We start from the raw sequence: 13,557 nt of genomic DNA, 5'->3' as shown, positions 1-13,557 counted from the left end.
AGATGATATAATAACAAAGCATGAGACAGGAGGGGAAGAAGGAGAGGATTACATTAGGACATGAGGGAACTTAAAAGCTTATGCCAAAATTTTATTAAACTGTATACCTTAAATATGTACAGTTTACTGCATATAAATCAGTTATATTTCAATAAAGCTGCTTAAGTCATATATAAAAATGCTTATAGAAGACTGATTTTCTTTACTTGCATATTAAAAAATAATCAAACCAAACAAAATATAAATTGAAAATGCTCAATAAAGAAGGTAATTTATTATGAATACACCTTTTCTCTCTCTCTTTCTCTCTCTCTCTCTCTCTCACACACACACACACACCATGTATATAGGTGAATATATACATCCTAATAAAAAAGAAAATGGACTAGTTAACTTAATAAAGTACAAGGAAATCAGAATTTTTAAGATATCTGAACCATGGCTTTTTGAAAATATTTGTAATTTGCCATCTGAAGATACAAGAAGCAATTTTTAAGCCACATTAAAAACTGAATAGATCACTTAGCATGGAGTCTGCTAGGGATTCTCTCTCCCTCTCCTTCTGACCCTTCTGCTCATGTTCTTTCTCTCTCTAAATAAATAAATAAATCTTTAAAAAATTTTTAAAAATTAAAAACCAAGTAAATCAATAAGCAGCCTTCATACTATCAAAAAATATAAAAGAACTTCAGGATTTTAACACCTGAAAAGTTCCACTAATCCAAAGTATTCATCTTATAAAATGTGAAGTCCAAAAGGGTTCAGTGAACTGCTAAAGTCATATCACAGCAGAGCCAAGACTATAATCAAATGTGTATAGTTTTAACTTAAAAGGTATTTCAATATCGATTACCATTTCATTATCATACTCACTGATTTTCAATTCAACAATATTTAATAAACATTTCCTGGGTATTATAGGAGTATGTGGCAATTCTTATCTTCAAGGAGCTTTCAATGTCAATTTGAGGCTTATTAAATATTTAAGACAAATATTTTCTTCAAAGAAAACTACAATGTTATTGGAAAAAGAATCATGTTTTGCTCACAATAATTTTTTTTTTTTTTTTTTTTTTTTTTTTTTTTAGTATTCTCAATTCACAGAGTTTGTTTGGCTTGGTTATTTTTATAATATACATGTAAAGGAAATCAAGCAATCTTGTCTAGCCAGTTTTTTCACACTTAAAGAAATGAAAAGTTTTTTATTTTTTTTTAAGATTTTATTTATTTATTTCCCAGACAGAGATAACAAGTAAGTAGAGAAGAAGGCAGAGAGAGAGGGGGAAGCAGGCTCCCCGCTCAGCACAGAGCCCAATGCGGGGCTCAATCCCAGGACCCTGGGATCATGACCTAAGCCAAAGGCAAAGGCTTTAACCCACTGAGCCACCCAGGCGCCCCAAAGAAATGAAAAGTTTTAAAGGATGGAAGAAGTTATAAGTTGGCAGCCTCTGAACTTTGTTTTACCACAAATATGTTTTATCTGCACAGAGTTTTAAAAAACCTGAATTGGGGGTGCCTAGGTGGCTCAGTGGGTTAATGCCACTGAGCCTTCAGCTCAGGTCATGATCTCAAGGTCCTAGGTTCTAGCCCCGCATCAGGCTCTCTGCTCAGCAGGGAGCTGCTTCCCGTCTCTCTCTGCCTGCCTCTCTACCTACTTGTGCTCTCTGTCAAATAAATAAATAAAATCTTTAAAAACCTGAATCGGTGGCTAACATTTAAAATGAGCAGACATTATATTAAAATCTGGGTTTCCTGATTTTGTTGAAATATTGGAAGATCTGACACAAATACACATGCATTTCATGGCAAAAACTGAGCAATGATTAATTAGGCTCTTGGGTAACTTAGACAAGACATAATTACTGCTTTCAATAACCTCATAGTTTAGTATTAGAGACAAGCACATAAACAAATCATGACAGTACATATAGTTTTACTACGTGCCAAGCACTGTGTAACAGGTATTACAATAAAAATGAAAATAGGGGGCGCCTGGGTGGCTCAGTGGGTTAAGCCGCTGCCTTTGGCTCAGGTCATGATCTCGGGGTCCTGGGATCGAGTCCCGCATGGGGCTCTCTGCTTGGCAGGGAGCCTGCTTCCTCCTCTCTCTCTCTCTGCCTGCCTCTCTGACTACTTGTGATTTCTCTCTGTCAAATAAATAAATAAAATCTTAAAAAAAAAAATGAAAATAGGATAAGATGGAGGTACACAAGAAGTAGTGATCATTTGCTAAAAACACTGTTTAGGGAAGGCTTCATGAAGGAGGCCAAACTTGAACTGTGTTTTTTAAGATTTAAGTTTCTGCCAGGTGAATAGGAGAGAGGAGGACATCTTAGGCATGGTGACAGAATGTTCAAGGCTACAGGATCACATACAATAGCCATGGATGAAGTATAAGGCATCAGGTAGTTTGTAACAAAATGGAATGCCTTTGAAAGATGGACTAAAGCCAGATCACAAAAGACGCTTGCATCCTGTGCCAAGGAATGTAGGTTTCATCCTACGCATCTGTATTGTTCCCACAATGCTCCTAAGAAGACTCATGATTCAACATTGCTGGGTGGAGAAATAAAAAGGGAAAAGATATAATAGCTGAGTGCCCTAATTACTGATTCAACTAAATTACTAAAAGGCTTAATTAAGCATAGCCGGACTTTGTTCCATTAACAAGGAGCCCTACTTTTTGCCTATCTTATGCAGTTAAGTTCTATTTTAATATTTCTTTGGACAAAAAAATTCTACTGTTATAAACAAATTTTTTTTTAAAACCTGAATATGAGCCATTAAAATTTTTTTTTACCGATCTTTATGTGATACACCACACATTAACAAAGTAAAGGATAAAAACCATATGATCATCTCAGTAGACAGAAAAAGCACTTGACAAAATTCAACATCTATTTATGTTAAAAGTTCTCAACAAAGTGGGCACTGAAGAAATGTACCCCTCAACATAATAAAGGCCTTAAGACAAATCCACAGCTAACAACATACTTAACAGTGAAAAGCTGAAGGATTTTCCTCCAAACAGGGGCAAGAGAAGGATGGTACTCTCATCACTTTAATTCAACACAGTATTGCAAGCCCTAGCCAGAGCAATTAGGCAAGAAGAAGAAATTTTAAAAATCCAGATTGGTAAGGAAGAAATAAAATTGTTAATCTGTAAATGATAAATTAAAATATATAGAAAATTCTAGACTCTACCAAAAACTACTAATGAGAACTAATAAATAAATTCAGTAAAGTTGCAGAATACAAAATTAACATACAGAAATAGGTTGCACTAATAAAGAGTTATCAGAAAGAAGTTAAGAAAACAATCCCAGGGGCGCCTGGGTGGCTCAGTGGCCTCTGCCTTCGTCTCAGGTCATGATCCCTGGGTCCTGGGATCAAGCCCCACGTCGGGCTCTCTGCTCGGAGGGAGCCTGCTTCCCTCTCTCTCTGTCTCTGCCTGCCTCTCTGCCTACTTGTGGCCTCTGTCTGTCAAATAAATAAATAAATAAATAAATAAACTTTAAAAAAAAAAATCCCATTTTCAACTGCACCAAAAAGAATAAACTAGGAATAAATCTGACCAGGGAGTGAAAGACTTATACACTCTGTAAGACACTGATGAAAGAAATGGAGGACAGCACAAATAAATGGAAAGATATTCTGTGCTCATGGAATGAAAAAATGTGTTAAAATGTCCATACTACCTAAAGCAAACTACCGATTCAATGCAATCCCCATCAAAATACCAATGTCGTTTTTCACAGAACTAAAACAAAGAATTCTAAAACCTGCCTGAATCCACAAAAAGACCCGCAAGAGCAAAAGCAATTTTGAGAAAAAACAAAGTTAGAGGTTATTATGCTTCCTGATTTCAAATACTACAAAACTGCTAGTAATCAAAACAGGTTGGTACTGGCATAAAAACTTAGACACATATATCAATGGAACAGAAAAAGAGAGCCCAGAAATAAACCTATACATACACATTCAATTAAGTTATGACAAAGAAGGCAAGAATACACAATGGGAAAAAAAGATCTTTTCAATAACTGGTGTTGGGAAAACCGGACAGCCACATGTAAAAAAAAAAAAAAAAAAATGAAATTGGGCCACTACATTATACCATATACAAGAATACATTCAAAATGAATTAAGGACTTAAATGTGAAGCCAGAAACTATGAAACTCCTAGGGAAAAAAAAAAAAAAACAAACCAAAAAACCAGATAGTAAGCTCTTTGCCACCATATTTTTTTTTGAACCAGTCTTCTTAGGCAAGGGCAACAAAGGTAAAATAAATAAATGGCATAACATCAAACTACAAGCTTTTGCACAGAAGAAGAAACCATCAACAAAAAGAAAAACCAATCTAAATGAAGGAAAGAAGATATTTACAAATCATATGTCTGATAAGAGGTGAATATCTAAAATAAATAATGAACTTACACAACTTAATATATTAAAACAAAACAAATACTATTTAAAAATGAGGAGAGGATCTGAATAAACAGTTTCCCAAGGAAGACATACAGATGGCCAATGAACACATGAAAAGATGCTCAACATCACTAATCATCAGGGAGATGCCGATCAAAACCATAAGGAGATACCACCTCGCACCAGTCCGATTGGCTATTATCAAAGGCCAAAAAAACAACAGTGTTGGTGAGGGTATGAAAAAAAGGGAACCCTCATACACTGTTGGTGGGAATGTAAAGTGGTACAGCCACCATGGATACAGTATGAAAGCACCTCAAAAAATTAAAATTAGAACTACTACACAATCCATCAATACATCTTTAGGTATACACCCAAAAAACAAAACAAAAAAAACCACCAATTCAAAGAGCTATATGCACACTCAGTTCACTGTAGCAGTATTTACAACAGCCAAGATACAGAAGCAATCTAATTATCCATCAATAGATGAATAGATAAAGAAGATGTGGTACACATATACAATGGAATATTACTCAACCACAAATGAACTCTTGCCATTTGCAACATGGATGGACCTAGAGGGTTTTATGCTAAATGAAATAAGTCAGACAATGACAAATACCATACGATTTCACTTACATGTTTAATCTAAAAAACAAAGCAAATGAACAAACAAAACAAAAAGAGACTTACAGATATAAGAAGCAACTACTGGCTACCAGACTGGGGAAGGACTGGGGTTCTGCAAAATAGATGAAGGGGATTAAGAGGCACAAATTTCCAGTTATAACATAAGTAAGTCATGAGGATATAATATACTGCATAGGTACTACAGCCAACAATACTGTAACAATTTTGTGCGGTGACAGATGTTAACTAGACTTATTGTGGCGTTCAATTCAAAATGTATAAAAACATTATGATGGGGTGCCTGGGTGGCTCAATTGGATAAGCACTCAACTCCTGATTCTGGTTCCAGTCTTGATCTCGGGGTCATGAGATTAAGCCCTGTGTCCAGGCTCTGCACATAGCAGAGTTTGGGTTTCTTTCTCCCTCTCCCTCTGCCTCTCTCTATCTTTCCCTCTCTTTCTAAAATAAATAAGGATGCCTGGATGGCTCGGTCATTAAGCGTCTGCCTTCAGCTCACGTCATGATCCCAGGATTCTGGGATCAAGCCTCATGCTGGGCTCCCTGCTCAGCAGGAAGCTTGCTTCTCCCTCTCCCAGTCTCCCTGCTTGTGCTCCCTCTCTCGCTGTCTTGGTCTCTCTCTCTCTGTCAAATAAATAAACAAATCTTTTAAAAAAATAATAATAAAATAAAATAAAAAAATACATCTTTAAAACAAATACATCACTATGGGGGCTCCTGGGTGACTTTTAGTCAGCTGGGCATCTGCCTTCAGGTCAGATCATGATTCCAATTGTCCTGGGACTGAGCCCCAAGTCAGGCTCCCTGCTTAGCAGGGGAATCTGCTTCTCTCTCTCTCTTTGACCCTCCCATGTGCTAGCGCTCTTGCTCACTCTCTCACTCAAATGAATAAATAAAAGATCGTAAAAAAACCACTATGATGCACACCTGCAATTAATGGGACATTCTGTGTCAATTATACTTCAATTAAAAAAAAAGATGGTTACCAAGAAATCAAATGGTAAGATTAGCATTTTGAACGTCTCTCTCCAGTAACAGTGCCAAGGATAGAAAAGTACGAGACCAGAAGGAAATGAGAATGCTTAATTGCAAGAATAACACAAGACATGTCGAGTTAAATCTGGGTCATGACAACAGAGATACTCAAGTCTTTATTGACGTCTCCTTTGTGCCAAGAAGCCTGCGATGTGCTAGGTTCAGGAAAGAGGAGGTAAATTTAAGAGTTATTTAATAAAAGGCATCATAATCAATTAAAATGAGACAATAAAAAGAGGAAAGGAATTAAGTTTGGTAGGTGACTTGAATGAACAAATAGATAGCTGTGGTTTAAACTAAGAATAAAATTGCAACACCTCATCTTCAATAAGCTAAGCACAAATCAGGTCAAATAAAGATACGTTAAGGAAGTATAATTTTAAAAAAAAGCAAAGGATTACAGCTATGACTATACTTTAAGAGCAAAGCTCCCAGAGGATTTACTAGAGTTATATACAAAACCAGAACCATCTTTGAATGCCTTTATAAACAACATCCTTAACTAACAATATCCTAAAGATAACCTCAAAGGTTTCCCTAATGGTCTACCTAAGGCTAAAGCTTGGCATCTATCCCTTGGCAATTTTGGTTTAGATCCAGAAACCCAAGTGATATCAAAGAATCAAGGTGCACAAGAATGCTGGAAAATAATACTTAATTAATATTTACACAATTGCTAACATATGGTCAGTAAGTGTATCAAATGTCACATTACTCCTCTGTAATGAGTTGCACATTTCTGCTCATGGGTAATCTTTTTTTTTTTTTGGACTTTTTTTTTTTTTTTGGAAGTAATTTCTACACATAACATGGGGCTTGAACTCACAACCCCAGATCAAGAGTAACATGCTACGGGGCGCCTGGGTGGGTCAGTCAATTAAGTGTCTGTGTTTTGTTCAGTCATTTTCCCAGGGTACTGGGATCAAGCCCCACATAAGGCTCATTGCTCAGCAAGGAGCCTGCTTCTCCTTCTCCCTCTACCTGCTACTCTGCCTGCCTGTACAGGCTCTCATGTGTGCTCTTTCTCTCTCTCCAATAAATAAAAATTTAAAAAAAAAAAAAAAAAGAGTCACATGCTCCAACAACTGAGCCAGCCAGGTGCCCCAATCATAGTTAATCTTTAATTACCAATTTCTCACTAGACTTTACGGATATGTTCAAAGTATTAATGTGGATAAATTTCCTAAACACTCTTAAGTGTTCAATGATATAAGTTTCTAGGTTTTTCACGAAGTCCAATCTGAAAGAAATTCAGTGCCATTTCCATGAATCTGGCTTTATAACATAATTACTTTCCCTGATAATGAAATTTTAAAAGGAGTAAGGGGAGAGGGGAAGTATTAAATGGGGTGGCAAGTCCTTAATTACATTCCTTAAGAACTCTATTTTCACTGCTGTTCTTAAGAATTACTCAAATCTCTTTGATAAAGATTATAATTAACATTAAATACACAAAATAAATTCTTAAGTCTTTCAATGAGAAGTGATGAAAACATTCTCTTTATCAAAAGAGACTTCATACCTCATTAATTACATTAGACTATGAAATCTTACCCATTAAAGGATAGATCAAATTTAATTGCTACTCCCAAATAGCTGACTGTAAGTTATAAAACTCTTTTAACAATAAAGAGTTGGTTATAACTTTGAGTGCATTGCCAAACCTTATATATTAGAAAAGACAATCTAAGAAAGGAACTGCATGAGCCTGTAGCTACGGTAAAAAAAGGGAAAAGGAAAAGAGTACTCGACTAATACAGTAAGAATTAGAAAATATTCTCAAAGTATCTTTATGTGGGGCAAAATAAGTGCTTGCATTTATGAAAAGAAAGAAAAAGAAACCGAAAACGATGGGGAATAGAAGTATTACCTGAGGGCAGGAAATTCAGACAAAAGGTCCCTATTCCTGGTGAAAGCAAGTAGTCAGTTGCCAGGGTTTCTTAGACTCCTTGATTATGAAATTCACAGCACACCAATCTCCACCACAGCCAGCAGGGATCGCTGCAGGGAATGGGTACACAGGGGGACACAGGAGGGAGCAAGTTTAAGGGAAGGAAGAGGAAAGGAATGATATGATAAAAATATTTAGCTGTGATGCACTTAAAAAAATACAGTTGTATTTCACACTGGAATAACTAAAGGCAAACACTGCTTAAATTCTAAGATAAATTAATCATTTGTGATTTCCTTCATTCTCTCTACCACTACTGGTATTACTACTACTCTGACAATATTTTCAAATTAAAAATATCAACAAAAATGAGATATCTCTGTGGTACAAAAGTTATGCGAAGACTGAACTGTAATTCAACGTTAAATCAAACCAAATAGGACAAGCACTCTAAAAGACAAGCTATTTACAAATATAAATTAACAAATTACTTTAACTGCTAAAAACCCCATTTAAAACTGTAATCTTCATTTTATGGAGAACACTAAAGAGTAAAGTTAGCTATGAAAAGTAACTCACAAACCAAGGAGAGATTCAACAATAAATTTTATGTTTATATACTAAAGCAAATCAGAGAACTAGAATATTTATCAAAAAATATCTAAATTTCTTGGATATGAGTCATCTGCCAAAAATGTATTCAGGGCAACCAATTTATATCCTATATATTCTATGAAGGGCAAAGTTAATCTATTCTCTAGTTAGCTGAAAATGTTTCTGAACAATTACTATGTGTAACAATACTGTGCCAGATGCTAAAGATACAACAGTGAACAAGAGAAACACAATCACTGCCTCAGAATGCAGTCTGTAAGGGTGATTCTGCCCTTAAAGAGATGACAATCTAGAGGGTACCTCACTGGCTCAGTCAGTGGAGCACGGCACTCATGAGTTCAAGCCTTATGTTAGCATGGAGTCTACCTGAAAGGAAGGAAGGAAGGAAGGAAGGAAGGAAAGAAAGAAGAAAGAAACTAACTTTAAAAAGAGATGACAATCTATGAACTAAAAACATAAAATTTTTGCTGTAATAAAATATTTTAAGACCAATGAAGACTAGCCTACTTAGTTAAAGCTGCCCATGTAAGATGCACCAGTAAAATGAAGCCTGAGAGGATAACCTGGCAGGAAGGAAGGTAGACAATTCGGCTACAGTAATAAGACAACAAAAGATGGGTGAAAAAGAAAAAAGGGAAAGAAAGCATAGTACTGGAAAACAGTAGAAAAACTGCAGCCAAGTTTCTTGGATCTAAAGTATCCTTAATGGGGTGCCTGGGTGGCTCAGTCAGTAAAGCATCTGACTCTTGGTTTTGGCTCAGGCCATGATCTCAAGGCCCTGGGAGGGAGCTCAATTACCCTACTGACCTTGAGGAATCTGCTTGAGGATTCTCTCCCTCACCCTCCGTCCTCCCCCTTCTCCTGTGTACATGCTCCAGTGCTACAGTAAATACAGAAATCTTTTTTAAAATTTTTTTAAAAATGAAGTATCCCTAACTTCTCTAAATAACTGCCTTAAATATTCCCTTGGAATGCATGCCACTGTCACAACTTAATAACTACCCACTTCATATCACATAAGCTGTTGTTTATGTATTTTTATTTCATTATTTCTTTATAGTTTCTCTGGACTTAGTTCACCTCTAACTCAATGTCTCTACTTCCATTAAAGTTGCATACAGTACTTTGTGCCTGTCTCTTAAGACTTACATTTTATCCTGTTATCTATTTAATCATCTACTATACTGTTTTCAGAAGCATTTATAGTTCTTCTTAATTTCTCTTATATATCTTATGGATCTTCTAAAGTATTGGTGGAATGATTTATCAATGGGAATAGTCATAACACTCCTTAAAGATAATACAAATCTTAGATTTTATGATGTCCCTTTTTATAGTACAGTTCATTTATATATAAGGTTCCATCTCTGCAGAAGAAAACTTTGGAATAGGAACTGAATTTAGTACCTAACAACACAGTTTTAGCAAATTTTAAAATGACTGAATCTTCTGGTATTTCTAAGTTTCTCTCTAAATATTAATTCCTAACAATAAAATTACAAACAAAAACTTTACAAATAGATAACAGTAAAGGAAAACAACACTTGATGTTATGCTAGCAGTGGCAAAAAGAAGCCAGAGAGCTCTCTCTTAATGGTATTTTTGGGTAGAAAAGAGTACATATACATATAGCTCTTAAAGAAAAGACTAATCTAGAGATTCAAAATTTATATATAACATTCATTTTGCCTGGAGAAGTCTCAAAATAAGTAAATCTAATGTCTGAAAAAATAAATAATAACTACTCTATCCTGGATCATATTTGTTGCAGCTCTCAACTTTGTTTTAATAACTTGGTCTTGATATGATAACTGCTCATATTTCACTCATGGAAATAGTCATAAATTACACCTGTAACTTAAATTCAATCTGAGCTCCAGTTACTAATAACTTATAACAACTAGTTAAATACCAATATTTAACAGAAATATTAAATTATTCATCCTAACATGTGCAAAATAATGTATAGCACTTAGAACATATATAACTGATAAGAAATCAACTTACTAAGGAAATATTTAGATTGGAAACTTCATTGTTAAGGCAAAGCGTAATATTGCAAAAAAAATTTTGCAATTATAAAGAAATGGAGAAATTGTGCTTTCCCAATTTCACAGAACTGCTAAGTCAAAAGGCTGTTTCCCAACCTTCAAAGGACTACAGAGCCAAAGGATTCCCAAATAATAAAAGAATCTCCTAAGGGATACTGCAACAGGATGGTGAAATACCACAAAAGAGCAGTAAGACTGAAATTTTATAATAAATAAATGCTGAAAATAGAGTAAAAGCAAGCAAACTATTGGGGAAGAACAACAGCCTGAGCAGGCAGCACAGAATAATCATATTAAAAGAGTATGGGGGGCGCCTGGGTGGCTCAGTGGTTTAAAGCCTCTGCCTTCAGCTCAGGTCATGATCCCAGGGTCTTGGGGTCAAGCCCCGCATCGGGCTCTCTGCTCCTCGGGGAGCCTGCTTTCTCCTTTCTCTCTGCCTGCTTGTGATCTCTGTCAAATAAATAAATAAAATCTTTAAAAAAAATAAAATAAAAGAGTACTGGATCAATGACTTAACCACTCAACACTACCTGTCAAACCTTGGGTAAGTCATTAATCTTAAAGTTTTAATAATTTCCTTCTCAGAGATCGGAAAAAATCCCTTCTGATTCTAGAATGGTTAATATTACAACATCCAATGGACCAAGCATCCAAGTCTCCTTTCAACTAAAGTTTACAAATCAATCTCCTGAAATTAACTTCTGAAGAATCAATATCTGGTTTTAGTTGGAAATCAGTGTAACAGAAATGGGCACATGCTTGATACTTCTACATAGCATACTTAATAGCAAAAAATACAGCACTATAAAGTCCATCCCTTAAAACTCATCTCACAATTCAATTTCACTGTAATTACGTACTGCATAAACCAAAGAATAACCACACCCAAAACACTTGACATTGGTGCTGCCAGACATGTGAACCAGACTAACACCATGACAACTTGAGACCTCTTGAATACAGCCCCCATTCCCATTCTTTCCTTTTATTTAATAGCACCCCTAAGTACACCCTTGGGGCATAACATTTCGGATCCTCTCTGAAGGTATAACTATGATACTTACCTATTCTTATACATGCTCCTCCCTGGTAGTTTCCTGGCATGTACTACCCAGCCCCTAGAGCTATAAAAGCAGGTTTCACAAGAGGCAAGGTTGTGGAGATCTACCTGCTTTGCAGCCCTGCAAAGACATACTTCTGTCCATAAGTCTCCTTAAAAAACCATTTCTCATCAAACTGAACTGGGTGTTTTTCTTCAGTCATGGTTTCTTAGGCCTTTTAAGGTTGCTTTGCATTTACTTTCATTTCACAGAACAGAGGACTAAAATGTGTAGTCTAAATTAGTTCACAAATAAAAGGGATCTCCAAGTTAATACATCCAAAACCAGACTCCTTATCTCTCTATCTTAAACCTGCCTCTCCTGCAGTCTTCTACGTAGTTAACAGCAAGTCCACCTTCTCAGTTGCTTGTCATGACTGTTCTTTCTCTCAATTCACACCTTACCTGTCAGCAAATCCTGTGGTTCTACCTTTGAACTACAGAACTTGACTATATCTCAACAAGTCCACTGCATCAACCTAGTCCAAGCCAAAACCTTTATCACCTAGATAGTTAACACTTTTAATTGGGTTCCTGCTTCTGCCCTTGAGTTCCTATTATTTATTTCCTACATGGCTGCAGAGTAATCCTTGGCTCAAAGCCTTAAGTGGTTTCCAATCACACTCAGAGTAAAAGCTAAAGTCATTACAAGGCCCCACAAGGTCTGGCCCTCTTTTCTCTCTGATGCATCTTCCTCTACCTACTTCACATCTCACTCCACTCATGCTGGTGGCCTTGATATATTTCAAAAATGAGAAGCAAGCTTCCACTTCTGGATTTTTGCATTTACTTCCACTACTTCTTTCATATCTCTTTTCAAATATCACCTTCTCAATTAGGCCTTCTTGATCACCAAATCTAAAACTGCAAACCACCCTTACCTCTCTGTACTTCCTATCCCCTTTCTCTGTGTTATATTTTTAATAGCACTTACCACAAACTGGTATAATGTTCTTTACTTTTTTACTATCAGCCTCCTTTGATTAAAAGTGTAAATTCCAGAGGGCAGGGATTCTTGCCACAGCACTATGGACTAGTGCATGGTACAAAGTAGTACTCAGTAAATATCTGTTAAATAAATAACTGTTATATATCTAGTGTCAAAATCAATAGTATTGGGGGTTATTTTTAAAAGAATATGGTCAATTTAAGTAACTAAAAATTACTTTTTAAAAATTCCCAAAATTACAAAAGTAAATTTATTTCTAGTCCCAAAAGGTAATAATTAACTTGATTTTTTTCCCAGTTGCCCAGTCCAAGTAAATCAAATCTCACAAACTTCGTATGGCAGTCTATTTCTAGAATAGGTTACATTTAGTGATCCTACTCATGCTTCCTATGCCACAGTAAGAATCACTGAAGGTTCCCAAGAGCTGAGACCATGTCTTACCCATCTCTGTATCTCCAATGCCCAGGGTTCAAGAACCTGATAAACAAAACTCTCAAAATTATTTATTGAGCTTTAACATAAAAGTGAAAGATGTAATTAGCCTATCAATAAACATATAAAATTATCATTTGAAAAAATAATTTCTGAAGGTCTAAATCATGTTGTGCTTCCCTTTAAGAATGTTTAATTCGGGGGCGCCTGGGTGGCTCAGTGGTTAAAGCCTCTGCCTCATGATCCCAGGGTCCTGGGATCAAGCCTCAAATCGAATTGGGGCTCTCTGCTCAGCAGGGAGCCTGCCTCCTCCTCCTCTCTCTCTCTGCCTACCTCTCTGCCTACTTGTGATCTGACTGTCAAATAAATAAAAATCTTTAAAAAAAAAAAAAAAAAAGAATGTT

General features: G+C 35.9%; 1 protein-coding gene across 3 annotated transcripts in view; it reads right to left on the bottom strand.

The window, feature by feature from the left end:
• UHRF1BP1L (UHRF1 binding protein 1 like) overlaps nt 1–13,557 on the bottom strand; it is a 105,784-nt gene that overhangs the window by 85,879 nt on the left and 6,348 nt on the right. The window contains exon 2 of one of the 3 annotated variants that reach the window (XM_004742950.3): nt 7,987–8,117. The exons of the other annotated variants lie outside the window; for them this stretch is intronic. The gene's annotated coding sequence lies outside the window, so the exon portion shown is untranslated. The remainder of the gene's footprint in view (nt 1–7,986; nt 8,118–13,557) is intronic. 3 annotated transcript variants of the gene reach the window in all.

This window comes from Mustela putorius, unplaced genomic scaffold, assembly GCF_011764305.1.
Source record: "Mustela putorius furo isolate JIRA1106 unplaced genomic scaffold, ASM1176430v1.1 tig00000788_pilon_pilon_pilon, whole genome shotgun sequence".
In the NCBI taxonomy this organism is placed as follows: domain Eukaryota; kingdom Metazoa; phylum Chordata; class Mammalia; order Carnivora; family Mustelidae; genus Mustela; species Mustela putorius.
The sequence above is the reverse complement of the archived record's forward strand: the minus strand, read 5'-3'. Positions and strand labels throughout refer to the sequence as shown.